Source organism: Hevea brasiliensis, chromosome 2 (genome assembly GCF_030052815.1).
Source record: "Hevea brasiliensis isolate MT/VB/25A 57/8 chromosome 2, ASM3005281v1, whole genome shotgun sequence".
NCBI lineage: Eukaryota > Viridiplantae > Streptophyta > Magnoliopsida > Malpighiales > Euphorbiaceae > Hevea > Hevea brasiliensis.
Genome location: NC_079494.1, coordinates 10,734,963 through 10,749,302, shown reverse-complemented (window position 1 = coordinate 10,749,302; position 14,340 = coordinate 10,734,963).

The following is a 14,340-nucleotide window of genomic DNA, read 5'->3' as shown; positions in this document are numbered from 1 at the left end:
GGACCGCGGAGTAAAGTTTTAGAATTTTTAGAGCTCATTTGGGTAGTTTTTGCAAAAGGGTTAATTATAATGACTAAACTGTAATTTTTCATATTATGATTGTTAACTGTTTAGATGGGCCCAAGAGGGGCTATGTGATGTGATTGAGTTGTGGGTGTGTGGTTTGTGGATATGGAAGTGCGTTTTAAGCCCTTTTGTAAGTTGGGTTGTTCCTAGGTATAGGGGAGACTTTATCAGATTTTCGGCGTGACTTAGGACATCTTTGGTCTTTTCTTAGTTTGTATTGAGTCAAATGTATTAAATAATTATAATAAAATTGTCAGGTGAGCCGAGACAGTCTTCTTCCTCCGCTCAGCCGCCACAGTGACTTTGGTTAAGTCTGTGAGTAAAACATTAATTTTAATTGTAATTTCAATATTATTATATGTTCAAGCATGCCCATGCATTACTTATAAATATGTATCTATGTAGTTAAACACTAGTCACATTTTATATTGCATTTATAATTGTTGAAGTGCCATGGATGTTGTTTGTGATAATTTGGAGCAGTGTGTGTGCGTGGCGTGCGTGTGGTATAGTATTGGATATGGATAGGACAGGTAGACACGGCTTGAGAGACACTCGCTGGGACTCCGCATTTGGTTTATTAAGCGAAAGTCCAGCTTGAGAGACACTCGCTGGCAGAGGTTGGATTAAGAGGGCTGTATAGGGGATCAGCTCTCATATATGTATTGTTTGACAGTGTTGGGTGTGTGAGTGCTCCAAATTACTTTTTTACTGTTATGATATGAAAATTATGATGATGTTGCATTTCATTCCACATGGCGCATTAGCTTTAGATAGCTATAGAGATTATGGTTAAAATTGATATTTTACTCTCTGAGTCGAACTCTCACTCCTGTTCATCTATTTTTCTAGACTACAAGAGGATTATTTGTTGTGGCTGACCTGCTCTTCTTCTTCGCAGGTCCATTAATAGTATTTAATGTATTTTGTATAATTGAGTTAAATTTTAGACTCCGCATGTGTTAGAAGCACTTATTGTTATTTTGGACCTGTATTATAAAAGTTATGTTGGACCTGTAAAATTATTAACTGTATGCATAATGGGATTGGATGAGGGAGCTGAGCTCCCATTTGAGTTATGACATTTTGATTATGTGGAGGGTGAGCTAAGCTCCCCAATTTATTATATATTGTGTTTACAGGTCGGGCGAGTCAAAAACTCCCCGTTAAATGGTCCATTTTATGGCTGGACTCTATCCAGTTGAATTCTTGAAATTGGACCCAAATGGACCTTAGATTTGAGTTGCAGAATAGTTAGGCTTACTACGTTCCTCGGGGGCTTTAGGCTGACTCAGATTATAGTGTCGGTCTGGCCTATAGGTTGGGTCGTGACAAGTCTGTTAGCTAAGGTGTTTGCCTGGATCTTATAAATCACATCACATAATGAAATAAGTCTTAGATCTTTCAACGAAGAGGAGTCCTCTTTTTTAGGGATAAGTACAATAATTCTATCATTGAGATGATAACGAAATTATCTATTTTGAAACCACCGCTGACAACTGTTGAAAGCATCCTTTCCAATGACTGCCCGAAATTTTTGAAAGAAAGCTAGATTGAGACTATTAGGTCCAGGAGCTTTATTTAGGTGCATTTGAAAGACTGCTTTCTTAATTTCTTTAGTTGTTAAAGAAGTGAGTAATGTGCCATTGTTAGAACCCGAAATCTTAGGTGAGATTAAGTCTACAATCTCATCATAATTGTAAATATCATATTTTGTCCGGACCTTTAAAAAAAATAGAAAAAAAATTAAAAAACTAAAAACTAAAAATTTAAAAAATAAAAAAATTAAAAAATGCAATTATTAATCAAGTCATTATTTTTAGTCTTTACTTTAATTCTAATTTAATTTTTAATTTCATATTATATTTTGATTTTAGTTTTAATTTTAACTTTAATTTTCTACTTAACCATGATTTTTAATGGGATTTTAATTTATATTTTAATTCTACTTTTCACTTTCACTTTCAATTTGAGTTTTAATTTAATTTTTAATAAAAAAAGAAAAAAAGCTCTAATTTTAGTCATCAATTTTAGAGTTTTAATTTTGGCCCTTAGATTTAGGATTTAAAAAAAAAACAAAATTGATTCTTTTTAATCCTAGCCCTTGATTTTTTTAAAAGTTTTTTTAGCCTTTATATTAAAAATTAGTTGAAGTAATAAAACAAAATTATGTGCAATTAAATCCTAGCCATTCTTGGTTGTAAGGGTTGTTTTAGACTATTAAATCAAGAAGTTTGTTAAGGAAAAAAGGACAAAATCTTGTAAAAAAGAATCCTTAATTTTTATAAGTTCATTTTTGAGAGAAATTATATAATACATATGTGACTTCATGTAGGTTATCTTATATGAGATGACAATCTAATTAATATTAAACACATATATGTAAGTGGTCCCATAAAAGTGTAACCACTATGTAATGTTTTCTTTCAACTGATTTTAATAATCATAATCATCTATGTATATCCATATAAAGTAGGAAGGTTTTACTTGGTGTTGTCACGTGGCATTTAAACAGGATAACTTGCTAAATGAACATATTTTCTCTTAGTGTAGTCATATAATACTTACCAAATAGAAATTATTATATTTTATAATTATAATAATTATTGTCTTTTATGCTAATTATTTAATTCTATTTTTATTTAATTCTCTTTTTAATTTCCTTTTAAATATTTTTATTATTACCATTATTACCAAATTTTCATCACTAACTAATTAAAAATATTAGAAATATTTCAATAATTTTATAAATTTCTTATTTAATAATTCTTAAAATTTTAATTATTTCACTGAATTATAAAAATTTAAGAATTACATATTTTAAAATTAATAAAACATTAAAATTAATAAAACAATTTAAAATTATACTATAAAAGTAACCACATAGAACTAAATACTTTGTTCTCTCTCCTTTTTATATATTTAGTAAATGTTAATTTACTTTAATATTGTTTTATTTTTATTTATCTTATTTTAATAGTATTTAGTAAAAACATATTTTCAATTATATATATATATTGAATGCTATATATATAATGAATTACGAAAAAATGGAATAAAATTTTATTTGATAGTTATGGTAAATAGGGAATTTATATTAATATTCAATTTTTATTATTTTTTGATATTTTTTATAGTATAATTAATAAATAATTAATATTATTACTTTGATTTATATTTATCATGCTATATTTTTTTATTATTATTTAGAAAATTTTTAAATTATATATATATACACTATTTTTTATTAATTAATTATATAATTTATTTAAATTATGATTAAGTTATTAATTCCCTAATTATGTATATATAAGTTAAAAATTATTTAATTATTACATTTTAATATTATAATAAGTTGCTATTATTATTATTATTATTATTATTATTATTATTTAATTATTACAAATACCTAAAAAGTTTAATTTAAAAGGAATTAAGAAAAACTAAGAGTTAATTAAACTAATTTATTGATTATACCCAATAAACACTTATACTAATTTTATATATGTTTCAATTTCGCTTTCTGATGAAGAGGTGATCTATATTTTTATAAAACAAATTTAAGAGATAGAATTTTAAATCTATCACATTTATGGAAAGTGATAATTTTTAATTGAATTTATTAATGATAATTTTTTCTATATTTCTTATATAATTGTAATATATAATTATTATATAAGTAAATTTTCTAAATACAATCCTTAATTAATTTGATCTTTCAGATTTAAATAATAGAAAATTATTAATTACTAATATAATTGTCATTCATTATGAGGCTTCTTAATTTTTGATTTGAAGCATCAATAGCAGTAAAATCAAGATCCATATTTTCTTTAAAAGAAAATCAAACCATTTAGTGAAGTATTTTTAAATACATTTACTATAATTAAATTTAATATTTAATTGTTGATAATTTACCAACTCAAGATGTTTAATTTCAAAATTCAATCAATAATGTCATAAGTCTTTAATTATTACGACAACTGAAAATTTAATTTCCTTTAAAATATATGCTCCAAATTAGAATCAAACATAGAGATTAAAGTTTAATTTTCTTTAATTAAATTATTATATAATTTAATTTTCTAAATACAATCTTTAATTAATTTAATCTTTCAAATTTAAATAATAGAAAATTATTAATTACTAAATATAATTATAATTCATTATAAGGTTTTTTAATTTTTAATTTGAAACGGTAAAATCAATGGCCATGTTTCCTTTAAAGGAAAATTAAAACCATTCGGTTGAATATTTTTAAACATATTTAAATTTAGTATTTAATTACTAATAATTTGCCAATCCAAGATATTTAATATCAAAATTCAACGAACAATATCATAAGTCTTCAATTATTGCCACAACTGAAAATTTAATTTTCTTTAAAATATATACTCCAAATTAAAACTGTATTGGGGATATCTGAATTTTTATGAAAAATTAATGATTAATTTTCTTTTAAATATATATAATTATTAAATATATCTAATTATTAAAGGTAATACCTATTTATTAGTTTTTATTCTTTTTTTTTAAAAAGTCAATATTAAATTTTTTGTATTTCCTAAACAGCTGTATAATATAATTACTAAATATAATAATCACACATTACTACGTTTCTTAATTTTTAATTTAAAAATATCAATAATAAGAAAATTAAGATCCATGTTTACTTTAAAAGGAAATCAATACTTAAAAGTTATCTCTCCATTTTATATATTTAATAAATTTTAATTTATTTTAATATTATTTTTTTATTATTTTAAATGATTTTATTATTATTATTATTATTATTATTATTATTATTATTATTATTATTATTATTATTACAAACAAAGAATAACTTATAACTATTAAGGCTACTAATTTACGAGCAACTGTCAACTTATTTAGCCAAAATTTATTACTAACGTATTAAAATTTTAATATTTTAAATAACAACTTTAAAATTCTTTTAATTGAAGAATAATGTTTTTTTAATTAATAATTTTTTTTAAAATTTTAATTAATAATTATTTAATGACCTAATTAAATTTATATAAAAATTTTTCCTATCTCTTTATATATATACACATACTGTGCTACATGGTACGTATATTATGCTAGTTTTATAATGGCTTGTTATTTCACATAATTTACTTACATGAAATTACCATTTTACTATAAAATTACTCCATTTTTAGACTATTAAATTAAAAAAGAATAAAACAAATTTTTACTAATCAAATTTCAGATTTCTATTTTTTCTCATAAAATCCATACAATTAATTTTAGGGCCTTTGCCCACTGTAAACATATTTTAGAGAGCTTTTCTTTGGGGGGAGAGAAAAAACTTAATAAAAGAAAAAATCAGAAAAAAAAAATTTTTGGAAAGCCTCTCCAAACTGTAGCGTTGCTCCTCTCTCGCCTAAAATACCCAAGAGACCCACACCCATTTCGATCCATTCTCCTCCATCGACATTATACCCAGTGTTCTGTTCCCCAAGCTTTCTCATTTGAAACCATAGCTCATTGACACATCGCCATAGCAGCTTCTTTCTTCGATTAGACCCACCATAGCGCCTACTCATCTTCTTTGATCAACACAACACCATTCAGTTCCATCCCTCTGCAAATCCACTTGAATAGCTCCTCATATAGCATCACAAAACTGTCACAATACCCGCAATAACCCATTTTATAGGAACTACAATGCCCTCTCAGCCCTTTACCAACCAGCAGTAACACGAAGAAGACTCACTCCCTTGCTACCATCGCGGCTCCCCTACGACTAGAGACGCAACAAGCAACTCCAATCTCACCTCCAACTGTGACGTCACTCTCTCGCATCAATAGGCATTGCATTGCTCACCTGCACGGTACCCGCGAAGTCATATCGCTCTTCAACGTCACTCCTTGCTTAGATTGCGCGCTTCGTCCGAGTATAAGTGAACACTAAATCCGTTTTAGTTTATTTCAGTTGCTTTATTGTTTAAATTTTGATCAACTCTTGTTGATGCTTGGCTGCTGGGTAAACTAGATTATGTAGTGGGTTACAGATTTTAATTTAATAAACTGCTTATCTGTATTATTTGTCCTATTATGTGTTGACCGTTCTATTCAGATTGTATTTTGTCATTGAAATTTTTTACTCTCTGTTTTTTTATTCTGCGTAGATTATTTTCATGTGTTAGAGCTCATAAGCCTCCTTTGATCCTGCTGTTGAAATAATTATTAAAAAAATTATTTTTTTAAATTTGTTAATTAGAGGTATTAAAAAATAATTAAAAATAATTTAAATATATTAAAATAATAAAATAATTTTTTTAAATTATTTTTTTTCAACAGTATTTAAAATAATATTTTTATTAAAAAGGTAATTTCGACTATAAAAAATTTAATACCAAATAGATTGTTTGCAATTACACGTTGAATTCTAAAAATTAGTATATATATTATTTCGAGCGACGAAAAGCCTTCCTAGAATTTCTATTTTAAAATATAACCTTTTTCTTGCTTTTAGGTGGAGAGAGTCATTTCTTGAACATTTTCTAAAATTTTAATTTTAAAATATAACCTTTTTTTTTTTTAATTTCAAGGAGAGTCCTTTAAATCCTTCCTAAAATTTTATCTTATTTTATTTTTATAACTTTTGTTCTTGGATTTGAAGGAGAGAATCCTTCTTAAAATTTTATTTTATAATACAACATTTTCTTGTTTTGGATTTGAGGGAGAGATCTTCTATGAATCCTTCCTAAACATTAATTTTAAAATACATTTTTTTTTTTGGTTCAGGGAGAGTCCTTTGAACCTTTTCTAAAATATTATTTATTTTGAGTTCGATGGAGAGTCATTCCTTGATATTTCCTAAAATTTCAAATTAAAACACAATTCTTCTTCATTTTTTTTTTGAGAGAATTTCCCTTAATTCACACCCACTACCCTTTGAAAATTAATTTCTGCTTTTCAATAATTGTTCACCTTTAGAACAATTCTACATAAATATTGCTCTTAACTTTTTGCCTTTAATTCAATGGTCGCATGTATGAAATGATTGTAACTTGGAGCCTAGGATCTCTTTTAGCAAAACCTAATTTTACTTATTGCCTATATATTATGTTTGGGTTGAGGAAGGAGATAGGTAAATGGATGTGTAGGATGACAATTTTTATGCATGTTGAGTTTTGTTGAAAATTAGGAAACATCCTTTTCAAGGGGAAACTTAGCTGAATTTCGTCAAATCTAAGTAATAAAGTGTGTGTATTGAATTTGTTAACAACTTGTTTAATTGAATTAATATGGATAAGGATTGACAGTTGATTATGCCTATAATGAGACTTTGATTTGTACTGAGAGTCCTACTAATTAATCGAATTCTCTGAGTATTAATTGACACATTTCCTTGGAATTGAAATCTCAATTGAAAGAAGTGAAAATTTAAGCCCATCTTAATTTGATTCTATTAATAAATTATATTTTCTATTTGATAATTACATAGCCCATATGTATGAATTTTTAATTTCATTATGAAATGTCCACTTTAGACATGACATCCTTTATCATTTGGCTTCAATGATAGGATTACTGTTGGACAAGTTGAGATTTTTCACTGCTCATCAAAATCTCTTGGAACCGTATGGTACCTTTTCTGAAATTAGAGTTTTAATTTTAGAGAGAAAAGAATTTAATAAACAATAAGTAGAAATTTTTAATTTTTAATAAACAATAAGTCACGTTTTATTTTCTAGGTACTTTTAATTTTATGCAAATGTAACTTACAGTAAAAGACTAAGGTCCATATTTTATGTTTTTAATTTTAATAATTTTTTAGTTTCTTTATGCTTTTAAAATTTTTAATTGTAATTTTTTACAACTTTTCTGTTGTCAAATTTGGAAGTCTTGTGTTTTTAAAAGACATGTTTTTATATGTTCCTTTCCTGAAAAAAAAATAATACTTTCCTTCTTTTAAATTAATAATCCTAAACTAACATTTATTTTCTGAAAATTGTTTCAAAAAATTATTTCAAATATAAAAATAATAAAAATAAAATTCACTTTTAGAGTCGTTTAACTTACTTTTGTATTTTGACTTATTTTAATAGTGAGACATTTATGTGTTACTATATTGATGCACTTTTTTTTTTTTGAATAAATATAAGGAACTAATATCATAATTTAAACTTTATTAAAATTATTGGCAATAATTTATCGTGAGCACATTTTTTAAATTTGCCTATCCTATTTAGGGACGATGTGGGGTGCCAAACACGTTCTTCACACGTATAAGGATCTCGAAATCGGATATCTGAATTATAAGTGGTAAATAATTTTATCTTCATTATTTTTAAAATATATATATTTTTTTTAATTTTTTTTCAAAATTAAAATTAAAATAGCGACTCTTAATTTTTCACTCTAACGAGAATTACCTGGCAATTACAAAGAAGTTGTAACAATAATTACCATCAATTGAAGAGAGAAGATTATCAAAATAGGAAGTCACCAACCTACTAAGTCCTTCCTGGTCATCCACCCACCCACCATTATCATTTTGCAGACTCAGAATGTGATTTTGTCTTTTCCTAGAGGAAGCTTGAGCATGGAAAAACCTGGTGATCCTGGAGCCAAAAAGTCTTAGAACACTGCTTCTAGAATATTTCCTCTTGAGATAATAGACTATTCAACTCCTCCCGAAGAGAATTCAGAATAGTACCTGAATGAGCTACATTACTTTTTTAAAAGCTCAATTTTCTTTTTGAAATTCCCATTCTAAGAAGATTTCAAGATTCAACACACCTACTGCACTCAGGATAGCCGTAAAAACAAGTAAAACGACAGTGGCTATTGTTAAAGACACAACCAAATCAATATAATTCTAGGAGTAACTCAAAACATGCACAACATTATTATCTTTCCACAAAGCAGCTAAACGACTAAAACGACCCAAACGGTCAATAGCAACATAACCATTAAAACCAAAATGCACTTTTATTTCTTTAATCTTATTAGAGTGCACCAGAGTTTCAATAAGAAAGACAATATTAAGCTTGTAACTTTTAAAAAGCTCTTTAAGAGAAAGCACTGCATGAGGGGTGCCCAGCTCTCAACAATTCCAACTTAAGCAATTCATGACTTTCGGCAGGCCTGGCAAGCCTGATGACTGGGTCCCGCCATTGGAATATGATCAAGTTGAGAAGTTTGCACGGCTGAAGACTCACCTGATACAAATCCTAAGTGGATTTGGTGAGGTTGCACATTATCTTTTCTTATTTTCGTCCAATTTCGTAGTGGTGTCCTCCTGGCCCATTTCCTGCAACCTAGTTACTCTGTATTTAGGCCCATATTCTGCCCCAATACACAAATCTCAGCTTAGTCCATAATGACATCCGAGCCCACATTGACATTGACTGCTTTTCCAAGATTCGATGTTCCACTCCAGACCTTTCCCATATTAGCAGAATCGATAATTTTGGGCTTTTGCATCAAATGCCCTTTTCCCCTCGTAGTAGAGGAATGAGATCCAAAATTAAATCCGCAAACAATAGCCTATTGATCTCTCTGCATTTGACCAACCCTCCCCCACCGCCCCCAGCACCCGACAAAATCTTCGCCACAAACAAAGGACTTTCCATTCCATTGCCGTCTCTCAACCAACGGTCGCCGAAGCCATTGAATAGCTTTGTCGGAGCCTTCAACCATGGGCCCCATTGGTGCGACACTTCTCCATCGGCAGATTCAAAAACTTCTCCATGGCATTGATAGATTCTAGTCTCTGGCGACCTTTTCTAGTTGATTCCGATGGTACGGCGTGACAAAATTGGGAATCATGACTTCGGGTCTTTAAGGTTTTCGGAAAAAAAAAGGTTTTAGGGTTAGGTTTAGCTGATTGGATTCTAGGCTCTTAGGGAAGACCTGCAGTATTGTTTTTCAGGCCTTAAGCCTTATCTACTGTATCAAGTTTAGGCCTCATTTGCTGTACTTTGCCCTTTGGGTTTTATTGCAATGGACTTGCAATTAATATATATATATATATAAAAGAATTAATGAACTAAATTTGATTATAAATTTTCCCAACAAATGTCCTTGTTCTTGGCTTCTGCATAAGCTTTAATAATTGGAGGGCAGCTTTAAGCTTTTTATTTTTTTTATATGAACTTTTTGATGGTTGTCGATAATAATAAGAGAAAAGCATATTTATTTGATTTTATTTTTCAAAAATAATTATTTGAAAATGTTCAAAGTAATCAAATGAATAACGACTTTTGGTCATTGTTTCTCAATTATTTAATCTATGCGTAGGAAAGAGACAAATTAACAGCCCCTTAAAATTCTTCATTTCTCAATTCTTATGAATTCATTTGAAATAAATTATTTAAAAAAAAAAATTTAAAATTCGAACACAATCATACAAACATTTTATTTCTTTAAAATAGAAATTTTTTAAATTAAAATGAACTGAATTCTTTCCTTTCAAATATAAGAATTAATAAAAAAAATTAATTAAATTAAATTATTAAAAAAATTCTGTATCCCAAACAAGAATAAAGTAAAAGCTAAATCAATCACACATCCTTTCAAGTTTACCTCCAAACTCTACAGTTGACTGTCTATAAACGTTACGTTAAAAAGTAATACTAATTAATGACAAATAATATCTGTATTAATGTTCACATCATGATATATAGTAGATACTTTTGGTATAATGGCCTTATCACTCATGATAATTGCCGGTCACTGTAGTATAATTGGCAATAATTGCCGGCAGAATAAATGTAAAAAGGTAAGGACTTATGACTGATTATTGGTGTAATTCAATTGAGATCGAAAAATCTCTTGTATTCTTACAATAGTAATTGCTCCTTCATACATATCTTTCAACACTTGTATGTACCTAATAGATACCCTCTTTTGTTCTAACACATTCCATAAGACATCTCTTATAATACTATCATAAGCCTTCTCCAAATCAATAAAAATATGTGTAGATATTTCTTCACATCTCTATATTTCTCCATCAAGCTTCTACTGAGAAAAATTGCTTTCATAGTTGAACGACCGGGCATGAAACCAAATTGATTGAGAGAGATAGAAGTATCATGACGTAGCCGATGCTCCACAACTCTCTCCCACAACTTTATAGTATGGCTCATGAGTTTAATTCCCCTATAGTTTGAGTAACTCTGTATATCTCCTTTATTTTTAAAAATATGTACTAAGATACTCCTCATCTATTCATCAGATATTTTCTTTGAGTTTAGAATCTTATTAAATAATTTAGTTAACCATATTTCTTCCATATCTTTCAAACACTTCCACACTTCAATTGGTATTTCATTGAATACCTAATATATTAAAAAATAATACACTCATTATTAAAAAAAATAACTATTTAAATTTAAAAATATAAGAGCTATTATTTATGAATAAGAGTGCACATATATGAGGAATATTTAATAATTTGCGAAAAAATGTTGCAGGATGGATTTGAAGGCAAAGATGAGAATGCAGATTGCAGAAGGGGACAACACTGCAAAATAATCATGGGTCTGTGACAGCTTTGATTCCAAATCTAAATTAAAGAGAAGAGGAATCTTTTTATTGATTCTTCAAAACCATGGCCGAGCGTCCGTGTCTTTACTTTTCTTCTTTTTGTTTAGTGTTTGCCAACTCATTAATTTAACTAATAGACTTCTGAATTTGATTACAGACCAACATGAAAGAGAACCTCTTCACATTGTTTCATTTAATTAAGGACAAAAGTGTAAAAAAAAAAAAATCATGTGATTTGCATTTGATATTTAAGAGTTTATAATTCAATTTTTATTTGATATTGATTCTGATAATTCACAAATTATCTAAAATACTCTAATAGCATTAATTTGCATATATGATAATTTTTTTTAGTGTAGTGGGATTCACAAATAAATGAAAATTAAGAAAACTATATAATTTTTTTATTTTTAATTTGTTATCAGTTATTTAAATAAGCATAATTTATAAAAAATAAAAAAAAATAATTTGAAACCCTAATTCTTTGATTAACCCCATCAAAATTCCAGCAAATCTCATCTTTGATCAACTCCATTAAATTTCAACTTCCTTTTATTTATTTGCTTCTAAGGAAAGAGAAGCGAGTTAATCTTTGAATGCAAAAATTGCCAAAATGAAAATTTTTCAGGCTCGATTTGTTTTATAAAAAATAATTTTTATATGAAAAATATTTTTTATAAAAATTATTTAAATAATATTTTTTTATAAAAATATTTTTTATTATTTAATTATAATATTAAATTCATAATACGCATTTATGTCATCTAAATATAAATATTTTTTATTAATTTATTTTTTAAATGCTCTAGACACTAAAAAAAAAGTGAAAAATATTTTTCACAAGACCTAAAATGAAAAAATAGATTCATTTCCAGCATTCACAATCCTAATCCATCAATTGCATAGTTTTTTTTTAACAAAATCCAGATTGTACAAACACTAGAAGATAACTAATAAATCTAAAGAGAGTGTTTCAATATGAATAACACAGTAACAAATAATAAATTTACAATACACTGGAGTATACTGTTAGATCCATTGAAAAAGCCCATGGGTGCTGTAAATGAATAAAAAAAAAATGCAAGGAACAAAAAAAAATCCTAACTGAGTGGATTGAAATTTATAATTAATGAAGAGATTTTCCAAATCTCATCTTTGACCATTCCTCTTGGGTTTCCAAATGGGGTATACTCATCAATCGATGGCCATAAGTTTATAAGTTAGGCAAAAGATTTTAGAGAGAGAAAAAAGAGGATTTGGGTTTTCATTCTGCGAAATTTGGCAATAGAGAGAAGATAACGACGAGGGATGGAGAGGAAGTGGAAGAAAAAGTGAAAGAAGAGGTAGGAAAACATAAGAAAATTTTTATAAAATTTAATTTAATTTAATTTAATGACTAAAAATATATAATTTATTTATCGCATCCAAATTTGAGTTCTCACTTTTTTAATTATTTATTAAAAAAAATTGTGAGAATTTTAGATAAATTAGTAAGTTTGAAAATTCAATGGCGCAATTTTAATTTGGCAGGATTGAAATTTAGCAACAATAGAAAGAACATTTTCTTCCCTTTGTTAAGAACATGTTCTTCTCTTTATTCTTTTATTTAATTTTTTTTAATTAAAATTGTAATTTTACTCTTATATTGACTTTAATTAGGCCTAAAATTTTTGGATTCTTACTCGCCCTTGGCAAAATTTTTTTGGTTCTAAATTAAAAGAATTCCTTTTTGATATATCAAAACAGTTCTTACAAACGTGATATTTTTTAAATATTACAATAATTATAATGAAGAGTTTTATTTCAATCATTAATTAAAATAATTTAAAAGAGATCGTAGATAATGTTTTAAAAATTTTATCTTATTTCAGAAAATTAGATCATATATAATTTTTATTATTAATATTATTTATTTATTTACGAAATTAATAATATTTTTTTTATTAATGGCTAATTTGGAAAACCCAGGGAAAATCTATGCTAATTAATTTTTTATTTTAACAATTGACTTTAATTGAGACTCAAATATGAGATCTCATAATTCTAAAAATAACTTCAATTTCACTTAATTAAAACTCATTGATATGCTCATCAAATTTAAATTTTGAGTAAAAATTTATAAAATAATATAATAATAAAAAAAAAAAAAACAAAAACAAACAAACTAGAAGCAATTGTTGGTGTTGGGGGGCTCTATTCCAGCTAATTGCCAAAAGATAAAAAGAAGACTGAGTCAGAACCATATCGAAGTCTGGTATGATTAAACATTGCAATTTTTCTATTAGACCTAATCAACAAAGCAGATATCTTTTTTCTCAACCTTTGATTATTTTATAATAATTCTACTCTCTTTAATTGCTGCACCAAGTTGCTTAATAGTTAATGCTTCATTTTCAGCCATGCATTGGTCTATGGCCCTTAGTCTCCATCATCATCACCGCTATTATGCCACAACCCACCAAAATCTGGAGCAGATAATTGGCTACTAAGAAAATAATTGAAAGAAGCATAGCCTTAATCCTTTTTGCCATCCTTGTGATTTGATGTTTAGTGTTCATTCCACACCACCTTAGCAGATGATTACGTTGTCTGGTAAAGTTGATTGTTTAGTAAAAATTAATTTTATATTCACCAATAATATATCTATTACTCTCCTAAAATTGCATGGTAGTGACACTTATTTGATTTTAAATTTGATTTATTTAACAATTGAACGTACATTACTCACCTAATAAAATTAGATTC